The sequence below is a fragment of the Chrysemys picta genome, chromosome 6, assembly GCF_011386835.1.
Source record: "Chrysemys picta bellii isolate R12L10 chromosome 6, ASM1138683v2, whole genome shotgun sequence".
Lineage (NCBI taxonomy): Eukaryota > Metazoa > Chordata > Testudines > Emydidae > Chrysemys > Chrysemys picta.
This window is the reverse complement of record NC_088796.1, coordinates 68128004-68140447: the sequence shown is the minus strand read 5'-3', so window position 1 is coordinate 68140447 and position 12444 is coordinate 68128004. Positions and strand designations below refer to the sequence as shown.

The following is a 12444-nucleotide window of genomic DNA, read 5'->3' as shown; positions in this document are numbered from 1 at the left end:
CCCTGTCTTTATAGCCCCGATAAAGTTTCTTTTCTCTGCTAGAATCTGTCTCCTCCCTCACTTGTTAGCTTTGTTTACCTAATATGTAAATAGACCTTCATTGTCTCTGTGGTCAGAGAAGCAAATACACATTCCTTTATCTAGGGCAGACCTGTTTACCAACTCTCCTTGACATACCCGTCTTAAACATATTTTAGTCACCTTTCCAGCATATATCCATAACTCTTTATACACACCAAATACATACATTATGCGAGAATAGTAATTATGAGTGATTTATTAGTTTTCCAATGACCCATTACATGACACTTTCTAGATGCAGATTATAACCATAGTCAGTTTGGGTACATTGTATTGTTCTGGCCAGCTGAAACTCATAACCTGAAACCAATGATCCCCTTTTTGGATATATGACACAACAACAATGTATTAGGTGTAGTGAGCATGTACCTGACAAGAGTTGCTGACACAAAATAGTGAACTACAGATGGGCCTCTGTGTCTCAGAAGGTGAATGATGTAATGCAACACGCTAATTTAAACATAATATAGCCAGTTATGTGGCATAAGACAAAAGATAAATTATGCAGAAATACTTCTCTGGATGTGATCTTTGTGCTGAGCTGTGGCTTTCTGTCATGTAAGACCATGTCTACATTATGGAGCCTTTGCCAGCATAATTTTTTTTTCATACTCCTAACCAACATAGTTGTACTGGAATAATTGTGTAGGGTAGATCAGGTCTTAGATTTTCAGAAATCTGAAATTCTACTTTGGAACCGTAGAGTCACTTAGACAAACATTTTATAGTATTTGTCAAAGTGAGGGTATAGCTCTTTGAACTGTCAGGTCCCCTTGAGAGAGAATATGTAATCTTATGATGGGAGTAGCAAGACTAGGTGTATCTAATGGTCTGAGTTACAACATCTAAACTAACCTTCCCTGTACCCATTTCCTTCCTCAGACTGTGCTGCAGAAAGATAGGAGAGAGCCACTGTAGGTATAGGGAGGGCCAAATGACCTGAAAGGTAGTGGGTGGGAAATATGACCCAACCTTTAATTCATGTCTTCACCTGGATCCTGTAGGCATCTCCCATGATGTGTTGAATGCGATACAGCCTTTTTTCAACACACCTTCATTGTGGGAGAACAAATCTGTCCAGGCCCTTTGACAGAGACTGAGTGGATGGCTCAATCCCACAAAAACTTTATCGCTTCTTTTGAAATTGTAGGTTACTTTTCTCTTTGGTGACACTGACTGAAACAGCACACAACAGTAGAATTTCTCAAAACGAGGCTTATTAAAAACAGAAAATTATTTTAAAACTAACGGTTAACATGTCTAGATCTACACTTTGTATAAACTAAATTAGATAGTGCCTTCTTAATGTAGGTAAGAGAAGAAAATCTAATGTGTTCCAAGAGCAAGTCCTGTCTCTGACCTCTTGTATGAAAGTTCTTTCCCCACGTTCAGATTTTTCCCACCCCAGACCCAGGTTACTTCCACCCTAATGACTTTCCCTATTTCCAAACCCAAAGTATTGCACTTCCCAGCTTGTTTTCTAAGTATCTGCCTACCCCATGAAAGTGATTGGTTTCTGATGGGCCTACCCTTTGTTCTTGAGGACGGTAGTTCCATCTAGCTGTGTGGAGTTGTTTGTGGGGGATTGCTTGTCTACACTTAAAACACTGCGCTGCTATAGTGCTTCAGTATAGAAGCTGACAGGAGGGATTCTTCCATCGGCATAGGTAATTCACTTCCCCAAGAGGTGGTAGCTAGGTGGATATAAGAATTCTTCCATCAGTCTAGTGCTATGTGGGGACTTAGGTTGGCTTAACTACGCAGCTTAGTGGTGTGCATTTTTCATAAACCCGGCCTACATAGTTAAACCAACCTTATTTTGTAGTGTAGCCCAAGCCTGTGTTTAAAACTTGCCTACTTGGATATGAAATATTAATTTACTTACTATAATCTGTCACACAGACTATTTCAATAGAAGAAATGTGGTTTAATTGTTAAATAATACTAATGTGTAAGGTCCTACCAAATTCACGGTCCATTTTAGTCAATTTCACAGTCATAGGATTTTAAAAATAATAAATTTCATGATTTCAGCTATTTAAACCTGTAATTTCACGGTGTTGTAATTGTAGGGGTCCTGACCCAAAAAGGAGTTGTGTGTGGGGGGGTGTCGGACGATTATTATGGGGGGGCTTGCGGTACTGCTACCCTTACTTCTGGGATGCATCTGAAGGCATAGCCACCGCCAGCAGCAGCACAGAAGTAAGGGCATGTCTACACTTGCCCCCGGAGCGGTCGATCTAGCGGCGGTCGATTTATCGCGTCTAGTGAAGACGCGATAAATCAACCGCCAAGTGCTCTCCCGTCGACTCTGGTATTCCACTGGAGCGAGAAGCATAGGCGGAGTTGACGGAGGAGCGGCAGCAGTCGACCTACCGCAGTGAAGACACCACGGTAAATAGCTCTAAGTACATCGACTTCAACTACGCTATTTTCGTAGCTGAAGCTGTGTAACTTAGACCAACTTAGCTCTCCCCTCCCCAGTGTAGACCAGGCCTAAGAATGGCATGGTGTGGTATTGCTACCCGTACTTCTGCACTGTTACTCCCGGGTGCTGCCTTCTGAGCTGGACCCCTGGCCAACAGCCGCCACTCTCCAGCAGCCCAACTCTGAAGGTGGCACAGAAGTAAGGGTGGCAATACCGCAACCCCCCCTAAAATAACCTTGTGACCCCCCCACAATAACCTTTTTTTGGTCAGGACCCCCAATGTGAGAAACGCTGATCTCCCCTGTGAAATCTGTATATTATAGGTTAAAAGCACACAAAAGACCAGATTTCACGGTCCGTGACACATTTTTCATGGTCATGAATTTGGTAGGGCCCTATTAATGTGGTAGCACCTAGAGGCTTCAACTGTGATCAGGGCCCATTATGTTAGGCACTGTACAAACTTGTAGTGAGAGACAATTCCTACCCCAAAGAGCTTATAGTCTAAATAGAGAAGACTGACAGGGCGGGAGGCGGGAGTGGAAACGGGCACAGAACGGGGAAGTGACTTGTCCAAGGTCACAAAAGAGGTCAGTGACAGAGACAGGAGTAGGAGCCAGGTCTCCTGAGTCCTAGTTCAGTATATTAATAAATATTATATAGCATCATCACTGTACATGGTGTTGTCTAGATTTAAAAAAGACACAGTCCCTTATCCAAAGACCTTATGATCAAAATTACATTCACATTGCATGTTGTTTAACACACAAAGGAATGATTGGGAAAGGAGAGAGGACAGTTAAAAACACATCATCTTACATGTAGGAGTCTGATTTTTTTTTCAGACAGAGAGCACATCCATCAATTTCAGTCCCTATTTAGGTAAAAATGTACCTTCCAGTTGCAAAGCAACCCATAAGGAATGACTAGTTTAGTACACTTTATTAGTTTAGTTTTAATCTTTTGTCTATAAAAGAATTCTTCTGCCAGAATTGGCGTAAGGAGCAAATCACCCAAGGTTTAGGCAATGATTGAGAGCTCTCATGGCTGCCCTCATGTTAGCAAAATGCACAACTCTTCTGTGGTGACTGCTGTGTAACCCACACTACATTTTTTTTCCTTTTTAGTTTTTTTAAACTAGAAGATGTAGATTGGTTTTCTGATGAATAAAACTTGTCTATATTTAGATATCATAATTATTGTATATGCACAGTAGTTACTCCTGAAAGCTTTTAGTATTTCAATTATTTAATCGCCTTACTTTTCCTGAATAATAAAACAGGTTCAGTCTAAAATGTTTCACTTTCTAATCTGAGTAATTTTGCTTTATAAGTGCAAAAATCCTACAGAATGCTTTTGCATTTACTGTAAAATCATTGATTATAGCAGCTTTTAAAAAGTAACACATTTTAAAAAAAAATACACTGAAGTTGAAAATTTGTGTATGCAGTTCTCTTCCCAGAGCCATTAAAGATGTGTTGAAAGTCTCTGAATTGGTGCTTCTTTTAGGACAAACTTACAATGGTGCAAATGTTCAATTCTTTTGCGGTTCACTTGGGTAAAGAGTGCATTACTATCAAATGAATCAGTCGTAGGGGGGGAAAATATAGAAATTACCAGTGAATGTGAAATTGTACGTTGGGGTTAAAATGTGTGGTAGGAAAACAGTAAGATTAATGTAATCTTGACGTAATTAACGATATTGAGCATAAATACTCAGTTCATATAACTTGATTCTATCACATTTCTAGAGTATTTATCTTGGATTATGTTATACAATCTAGAGATGTAATGCTAAAGTGTTTATAAGGGTATCAATCTGATATTGGAGCATTTATATATTTGACCTTATTTTTTTTTTTAATTTTTTTGTCATTTGGTACTAATACTCTCTTTTGGTCAAAAGGGAGTTTCACCTCCTTAGAAGTGGAAAAGGAAATGTGTTTGTGTAATCTGGTAGGAAATTTGATTACAGGAATATTTTTTTCTAAAAGTGTAAATAAGGGGAACTTTGTATTACAATAGTAAATCTCCTTTGTCTGAAAGAAAAAAGGTTAATCTTTTCTGGACAAACCATATCAAGGAAAACGTATTTCCTGCCCACTAGCAAGGAAGCAAGTCTTCTCTACTTTTACACTTCAGCTCCTTTTATGTTGTGCTAATAAAAGTATAATAGTGGACTTTTGGGGGGAGAAGTACTTCAACAAGGAAATGTTCTTTCCCATCCCACTGGAAAGCATTTAATGGCCAAACTCTGAATTTGGAGCCTTACCCAGAGCCCAGTGAAATCTATGAGAATCTTTCCATTGACTTCAGTGGTCTATGGATGGGGCCTTGTATACTTCTGGAGAAGATGCAGAAGGAATATTGCAACTTGTTAGTAAACTAACTGAAAACAAAAACAATAGTCTTGGTTAGACTGTAGAAAATGTAGCACTAAAAATTACATAGTGATAATTGGCAGTGGCAAACAGTGAATGCAGCTTCTTTATTGTGGACATAAAACACTTAGCCCCAAATTATATGACGCATTTAGATTGTCTTCTGAATGCTATTATTATTTGTATTATTGTAGTGCCTATAAGCCTCAGTCATGGATCAGAACCCAGTTGAGATAGGTGCTGTATAAACACAGAACAAAATCTCCCCCCCTCCCCCCAAGTTTACAATCGAAGTAATAAGACAAGAGGAAACAGATGGATACAGAGAGACGGGAGAATACAAAGAATCGACGAGACAATTGTTGCCTAACCATTGTCAATTTTTTTTGTAGGGATCATAGAAAAGGAAAAATTTGAAAGAGGATAATGCAGATCTTTATGGGGAGCACCTCCCAAGAATGAGGGGCTGCGAGAAAGTTCAAAGGTGCTTGTTTGAAAATTTAACAAGTGGGCTAAGGAGGCTGGCATCATGGGCTATCACATTGACAGTGAATGAGAGGTGACAGGTAGGATGAGGATAGGCTGTGAAGGGCATTTGAAATGAAGACCAGCAGCATATGTTTGATGTGATAGAGAAGGGTGAGCTAGGATTGGGATGCAAAGACAAGATTGACATGGCCAGAGCAACGGGCTAGGAAAATTATCTTTGTAAGAGCAGGCTGATTGATGTGAGTAGGGCAAGACTGCATTTGCCAAGGTCAGAGAAAAAGAAGTTGCAGAAACCAAGATGATGAGAGCCTGGGTCAGAGTTTTGGCTGTGTGGAGGGATAGGAAAGGTTGTATTTTGGAGATATTATGCAGTAAGAATCTGCAAGATTTAGACATTGCCTGGATGTGAAGACTAGAAAGAAGTCCAAGTTGAAGATGATGCTCAGGTTATAGGACTGAGTGATAGGCAGGATGATGGTATTATTTGTAGTGATGGAGAATGGAGTTACTGGGGTGAGGGGTGGGGAGAGAGGCTTAGGAAAGGGAAAGACTAAGATCTCTGTTTCAACCTTGTTGAGCTTGATCTGACAGCTAAACATCCATGAGGGAGATGTCAAGGAGTGAGGGTGATATTTTAGTTGGAACAGGAGACAGGTCTAGAGGAGAGTGGTAGATCTGAGAGTCATCAGCATAGAGATGGTTGGTGACTGTGTTTGCAGATAAGATTACCTAGAGATAAGATGCAGAGGGAAAAAGGGATCAACAACAGAGCCCCAAGGAACTCCCATAGAAAATTGGAGGGGGAATGAGGAAAGTACTCCCGAGGACACTTTGAAGGAGTGATTGGAGAAATAGGAGGAGGACAAGGAGGGTGCAGAGCACAGAAGCCAAGGGAGGACAAGATTTCAAGAAGAAGAGCATTGTAAATGGTGTCAAAAGAGAATGAGGATGGAGTACTGGTTCTGAGCTTTGGTTAGGAAGAGGGTTATTAGAGATTAGCAAGAGTGTTTTCAGTGGAGTGCAAAAGGTGGAAGCTGGATTGGAGAGAATCTAGGATGGAACTGGAGGACAAAAACTCCATACAGCTGTTGTAGACAGAGTTCAATGAGCTTATAGAAGGGGCAGTTGGAGAATCAAGTGGAGTCAAGGGTGGGGTTGTTGCAATGGGAGACACTAACACATGCTTGTAATGGGGAAAAGCCCAGAGGAGAATGAGAGGTTAAAAGAAAAGCAAGGGATGGGATGAGAGTCTGTGCAAGGGAAACGGGGTGGGATGGGCTCACTGTGGGAAGTGGAAAGGTTACAGGAGAGATGTTGAGATGCTGCATCTCTGACAGGAGGAGAGAATTGTCTGGGGGAGGAAGGAAGGTCACGTATTTTGCCAATTTTCGCTTGAAATAAATCAGCGAGATCCTGTATGGAGAGAAGAGGGGAGATTTCCAGGAGTGCTGAAAGGTGGTGAAAAGGCACTGAGATTGCAGGAGTGAGATTCAATTAAGTAGGAGAAGTTGGCAGAACTGAATAGGCGAGAATGAATTTATAGTGGAAGAATTCAGTCTGATCAGAGGATTTGCTCCAGAGAGAGACTGGAGCATGAGAACAGGAGTGGAGGAAATGCATGTTGCAGATGAGCGAGGGGGGTTGGCAGAGTGGATCTTGCAATGGGAAAGAGGGACAGAGAGTCAAGGGTGGAGGAAAGTGAAATGTGGAGAGAATCAACCACAATAGCAATGAAAGAAAGGGAAGAGGGGCAGGGAGGAGAGGGATCAGAGCAGATGAGAAATCAGTGCTGATGGATTGGGAGTTATGGGAAGACTCAGTGACAGGGCGTGGATGTGTGTGTGTGTGCGGGGGGGTTGGGGAGGGCTGATGGCCTATGTTGAAAGAGACCAGGTGACAGTTGGAGTGTGGAATTCATCCACAGGATCAGAGTGTGTGTGTGCTTGGTGAAGACCAAGTCAAGTGAACGTTGCTTTTGGTGAGTGGGAGAAATGATCCAGAGCTGCAGGTTGAATGGAGAGGTGTGAGGCGTTAGGTGGATGGTAGATGTCAGCAAGGCTGACGGGAAGAGGATAGAAGAGTCAGATGCAATGCTGTTCAGAAGAGGAGAAAGAGTGGGAAGTGGGAGAAGGGAGGCATTGGAAGCAGCAGGAATGGGAGAGGAGAAGGCCAACACCTCCCAATGTCTGAGCCATTGTGTGAATTTAAAAGGAGAAGAGGCCTTTGCAAGAGGTGACAAAGACAGTGGCAGATAAAGGGATCCAGGTCTCTTTGAAAGTCAGGAGCTGGAACTAGTGAGATATGAAGAAGTCATGGATAGCTGTCATCTTTTTAGCGAAGGAGTGGGAGTTCCAGAGACAGCAAGAGAAAGGAAGAGGGGAACGAACATAGGCGACAGTATTGGAAGGGGCCTCCTGCAACATTTACTCCAGTACCCTTCTACCACAGGCAACCCCATCATCTAATCCCATTCATAAATTTATCAGAGGAGGTAATAAAGATTTCACAGTCGAGGTCTGTGTTCATCTGGAGCAAAACCAACAGAGAGTTTTAAAAACCATGCAGGATACTTTTGAACTAGACCCTGAAGTGAATGAGAAGCAAGTGGAGTTAGTACAAGGCAGGGATGACATGCATTTGCTCACATTAGTGAAACAGTTGTTATTGAACAATTTAGCAAATGTAGTCTGAGAGAGTCCCTGACTGCCTTCCCATGGGCCTCCTGTGAACCTAGAGGGTCTTCCCTATTTTCTACTGCAGGAATCATCCCTCTGGTAGCTTTATATGGAAGCTTAAAGATTCCAGAACAGAATACCATATAGCAACAGAAGAGAGTTCCCTTCCCTTGAGATTGAGCATACTACTTGTGTCTGGTGCTTCTAGGTGGGCAGCAAAAGCTCAAGTTATCTCCAACTCAGCTCTCCACACCCACATCAGTGCACTGCACTGCAAAGCTCATGCTGAATAGACTCAGGAAAGGGGAGTGGTGGCCACAAGCAGGAAATTAGTTTGTGCTAACAGAGCACTTACCACCTCCCTCCTCTTACCTGTGCCATCACTCTGGAAGGCTGGAACTGGATTCTCCACTTCTTCCAGTTCTGCCTATGCAATGTAGGAGCACAACATAGTAAAATCTCATTCAGTGGTCAAGTTAGTGATAGAAAGGTAAGGGAGGTGTCATTTGACTAATAAAAATCTACAGAATCGTAATTTCAATGGTATTGCCCTCTGTGGCATGGCAGAGGGGACATGCTGCTCCCAGCTCCAAGTTCTCGGGTTGATGGAAATTTTGATAATAGTGTCATGGGAAATGATCAAGTTGGGTATTGTTGGAAAGCCCTTTCTCCCATGAACACAATAGTACCAAACATGACAAAGCTAGAACAGTCATGTAGATAAATATTTAAGAAAATGTTTAAAAATCAACATTTTTAATTAAACTTTAACACAGGGATGCATTGCTTATGGAAAAAACAACATTGATCTTGGGTAATCCTAGGGTAATCTCCCCACCCCCCCTTTTTAATTTTTTTTCAGTACTTTCAAAAAATTGGTAGTGCTATGTTCTGAAAGTTATTAAAAATAAACAAGTTTCTTTCATGACAAGTGTGTGTATGGAAAAGCTGCAGGTCTAAACACCTTTAATTACATCACAGAAATTTTCACACAGTGGCACCACCTGCTCCCTTTGAATTCCATGGGGAAGTTCCCAATGCTTTGAATGGAGACTTGATGTATCTGATTATAGTATTAATTGAAAGCAAACTTATATAAATGCTGATTAAAATATTAATCTTCCTTCTTACTTTTCAGCTGTTTGATAACTCCTCTTGATAACCTGGATTAATTTCTTCTTGAAAAGGTTAGCCTTCTCTGTGTTTCTGTGTCTCCATGGTTATAGATACTTGAGATCTTTTATTCTCATTCTTATAACAGTTTAGAATTATTTTTATGGGACAAAATCCACACACAAACACTGTAAGGGAAGTCACAACTCCTTAAATCTGCAGATGAATGCTAAAATTTAGCTCTAATCTAAGTAAAAGAAGGTTGATTACCATTTTAAATGTTTCATTGTTTGTATTATTCCCCCTTCCTTGAAATTCAGGATGAGATGGGTGTAAATACCTGCAGATATTTATGTGCACTCAGATGTTCTATTGAGGGGAAATTAATTTGCACAATGCTCTTATTTTTAAAAGTATCTTTACCCATCTTATGTGTATTTTTTTTTTTTAAAAACCTTTTTGCTCATTTAGGGTGATTTGATGGGACAAGACTCTTTTTGGTGAGGATCCAAAAGGACAGTTGCCAAATTACAACAGCATATTTCAGTTACATTACCATATAAACTGTATACTGCTGGATTCTATTTAAATAGTAGTCTGCGTTCACAAGTATGGAGTGATAATTTACATTAGCAATGATAAAAGAGAAAAAGTTTCTAATAGAGTAGGTAGCTTGGGGCTTGTTCTAGCTTCAGCCTTACATAGCCATCTCCTAAAGCAAGCAAGGCACGAGAAGTAATTCTTTCACTCTGCTCAACACTGAAAAGACCTCAGCTGGAGTATTGTGTCCAGTTCTGGGCATACACTTTGGGAAAGATGTGGACAAATTGGAAAAAGTCCAGAGGAGAGCAACAAACATGATTAAAGGACTAGAAAACATGGCCTATGGGGAAAAATTTAAAATAATGGGTTTGTTTAGTCTGGGGAAGAGAAGACTGAGGGGGCACATTAGTCTTCAAGTATGTAAAAGGTTATGATAAAGAGGAGGGTGATAAATTATTCTCCTTGATCACTGAGAAAGGACAAAAAAATAATGTGCTTAAATTGCAGCAGTGGAGATGTAGGTTAGACATTAGGAGAAACTTCCACTTAGGTAAGCACTGTAATAAATTACCTATGGAGGTTTTGGAATCTTTGCCATTGAAGGTTTTTAAGAACAAGTTAAACAAACATCTGTCAGGGATGGTGTAGCAAATATTTAGTCCTGCCTTGAGTGCAGGAGACTGGATTAGAGGACCTATTAAGGACCCTTCCAGTCTTACATTACTTGTGATTCTGTGTGCTTGAAGTTTACAAAGTCAAAACTCAGTGGGTTAAATATTTTCAAAGTATGCATTGGCACACCAAATAATTTTAAATATAAATTAATCCCCATAGTCCAGAATGGACCAGGTACTGCTGAACAACCTGCTTCTTCACAAAGTATTTCACACTTATTAAATTATCTGTACAGTGCTTCTGAACTTTGATCTACTATAAAGGAAATACTGGCTTGTTGAAAGGAGGGATTCCTGATGCTTAGATTGGTCAATTGCTACAAGACATCACCATCTGCTGTTTCAGTCATTAATGAAGCAGTCACTTTCTGTAATCATAGAATATCAGGGTTGGAAGTGTCCTCAGGAGGTCATCTAGTCCAACCCCCTGCTCAAAGCAGGACCAGTCTGGGAGGTGAACCAAAAATCATGGTTTTCATTTAATTTAAAGTCAACTCAGTGGAGAGCCGGCTGCCAGCTTATTAAAATCAGACTACAGGTTGCTTTCAACCTGGGGCAAAGATAGCTGAAATAAAAGGTTGGCAAGAAGAAAAAAATAATTAAGGCCTAAAAATAAATCCCTGAAGCACTGCCATTTGTTAACATCTTTGTATCTGAACTAACACTGCTTATGGAAACAACCAATGTACATTTCTCAAGTAACCTACAAAACAGTTTTGAATTGCTACAAAGCATAATACTCTGGGGACTTTGAAAGTAACTTACAGCTAATAAAAATCAAATACCTTAAGTACATTTTAAATATTTTCCTACATCATGGTCCTCCACTGCTTTAGGTAAATCCCAGGTGGCTACGGATGGTGGAATGTCCTAATTCTGAAGGTTAACCTTCCTAGAGTAAAGAGTCTACCAGTGCACATAGTGTAAAATCTGTAAACTTAGAAACTAACATGAACCACAACTAACTTCAAGAACTTTTGTCACAACAAGTGATTTGGGAATGGCCACACTGGGGTTCAGTGGTAGGTCTCTTCACCACTCTAAAGTATTCCTTCTTTTTCTCAATATTTTCCCTTTTTTCATCTGGGAGCAGTGAGGCGTGGAATAATCTCCCCACCAGTTTGAGCCCTGGCCAGCAAAACTGAAATAACTCTATACTGATTCAAATCTGTGTTATTTCATACATTCTTTCATGCTTTCAAATATATCTTCTGGAAAGAAACAATAACATTAAGTATCAGTTACTAGCTTAATTATTGATGGCACAGGCAGTTTAAGGAACTTGAGGACTAAATTATGTGTCCTAGAACTTTTATTTGGAGTTATGAGGCAGTGTTTTAATAACTTCTCAAAAATAATTGCCCAAAATAGAGAACATGACGAATACAATTTACCAGAAACTTTTGCACTTAATAGAAGTGGCTAAATTGTTATAATCTAAGATAGTTAAAATGTCTCAAAAGTACTCATTTTGGTAGTTCTCTTTGGTTATATTGATATAATTTTTGGGACGGAGAGAAACTTGGGGAACTAATGTTGAGACTGTCGCTGTTGTTTTTTTCCTTTTCCTTACCTCTGTTCATTTTTCTCCTTTTCTGTATCTGTTACAGTTGTTCTGTGTGCTCTTTTTTCTCTTTGTCTGCTCAAGTGTATTTTCTCCCCATTTTTGGTTTTCCCAGAAATTGATTCATTTTGGGTTATTTTCTTAATCACCAGCAGCAATACATTTTACATAAAAGCTCCCATAGGAAAACTGGTTAGTATTGTACAATGTTAGGTTGGAGTACTGCAAACACTTTTGAATGTTTGTAACATTAAGCACATTCAAATTTTCATTAACTTTTCTGTTGCTTAAAGTTACGCATTTGTGTAAGTGTTTGCAGGATCAGAACCCTAGTCAGCTTTTTTTGCAGAGGACTCTGTTTTAGAGCATTGCTGTGGCTGCTTTTGCAGCCACTGCCTATGGTGCACCAAAGCTTGTGGTGGGCAAACAACTGAGAAGAAGGGTGAGTGGTCAACGGTGAGGCAGATGAACAAAGTATAAATGATTCAGAGGAAAT

The 12444-nt window shown here is 40.2% G+C and overlaps 1 protein-coding gene across 18 annotated transcripts in view; it reads left to right on the top strand.

Annotated features, from left to right (window-relative positions):
- Positions 1-12444, top strand: part of PJA2 (praja ring finger ubiquitin ligase 2) — a 193716-nt gene that overhangs the window by 15103 nt on the left and 166169 nt on the right. For 4 of the 18 annotated variants that reach the window (XM_065550292.1, XM_065550297.1, XM_065550289.1 and 1 more), the window contains one exon: positions 9193-9241. The exons of 12 other annotated variants lie outside the window; for them this stretch is intronic. The gene's annotated coding sequence lies outside the window, so the exon portion shown is untranslated. Of the gene's footprint in view, positions 1-5282; positions 5375-9192; positions 9242-12444 lie in introns of those variants that run through there. 2 more of the 18 variants (XM_065550299.1, XM_065550290.1) reach the window with 2 other exon arrangements.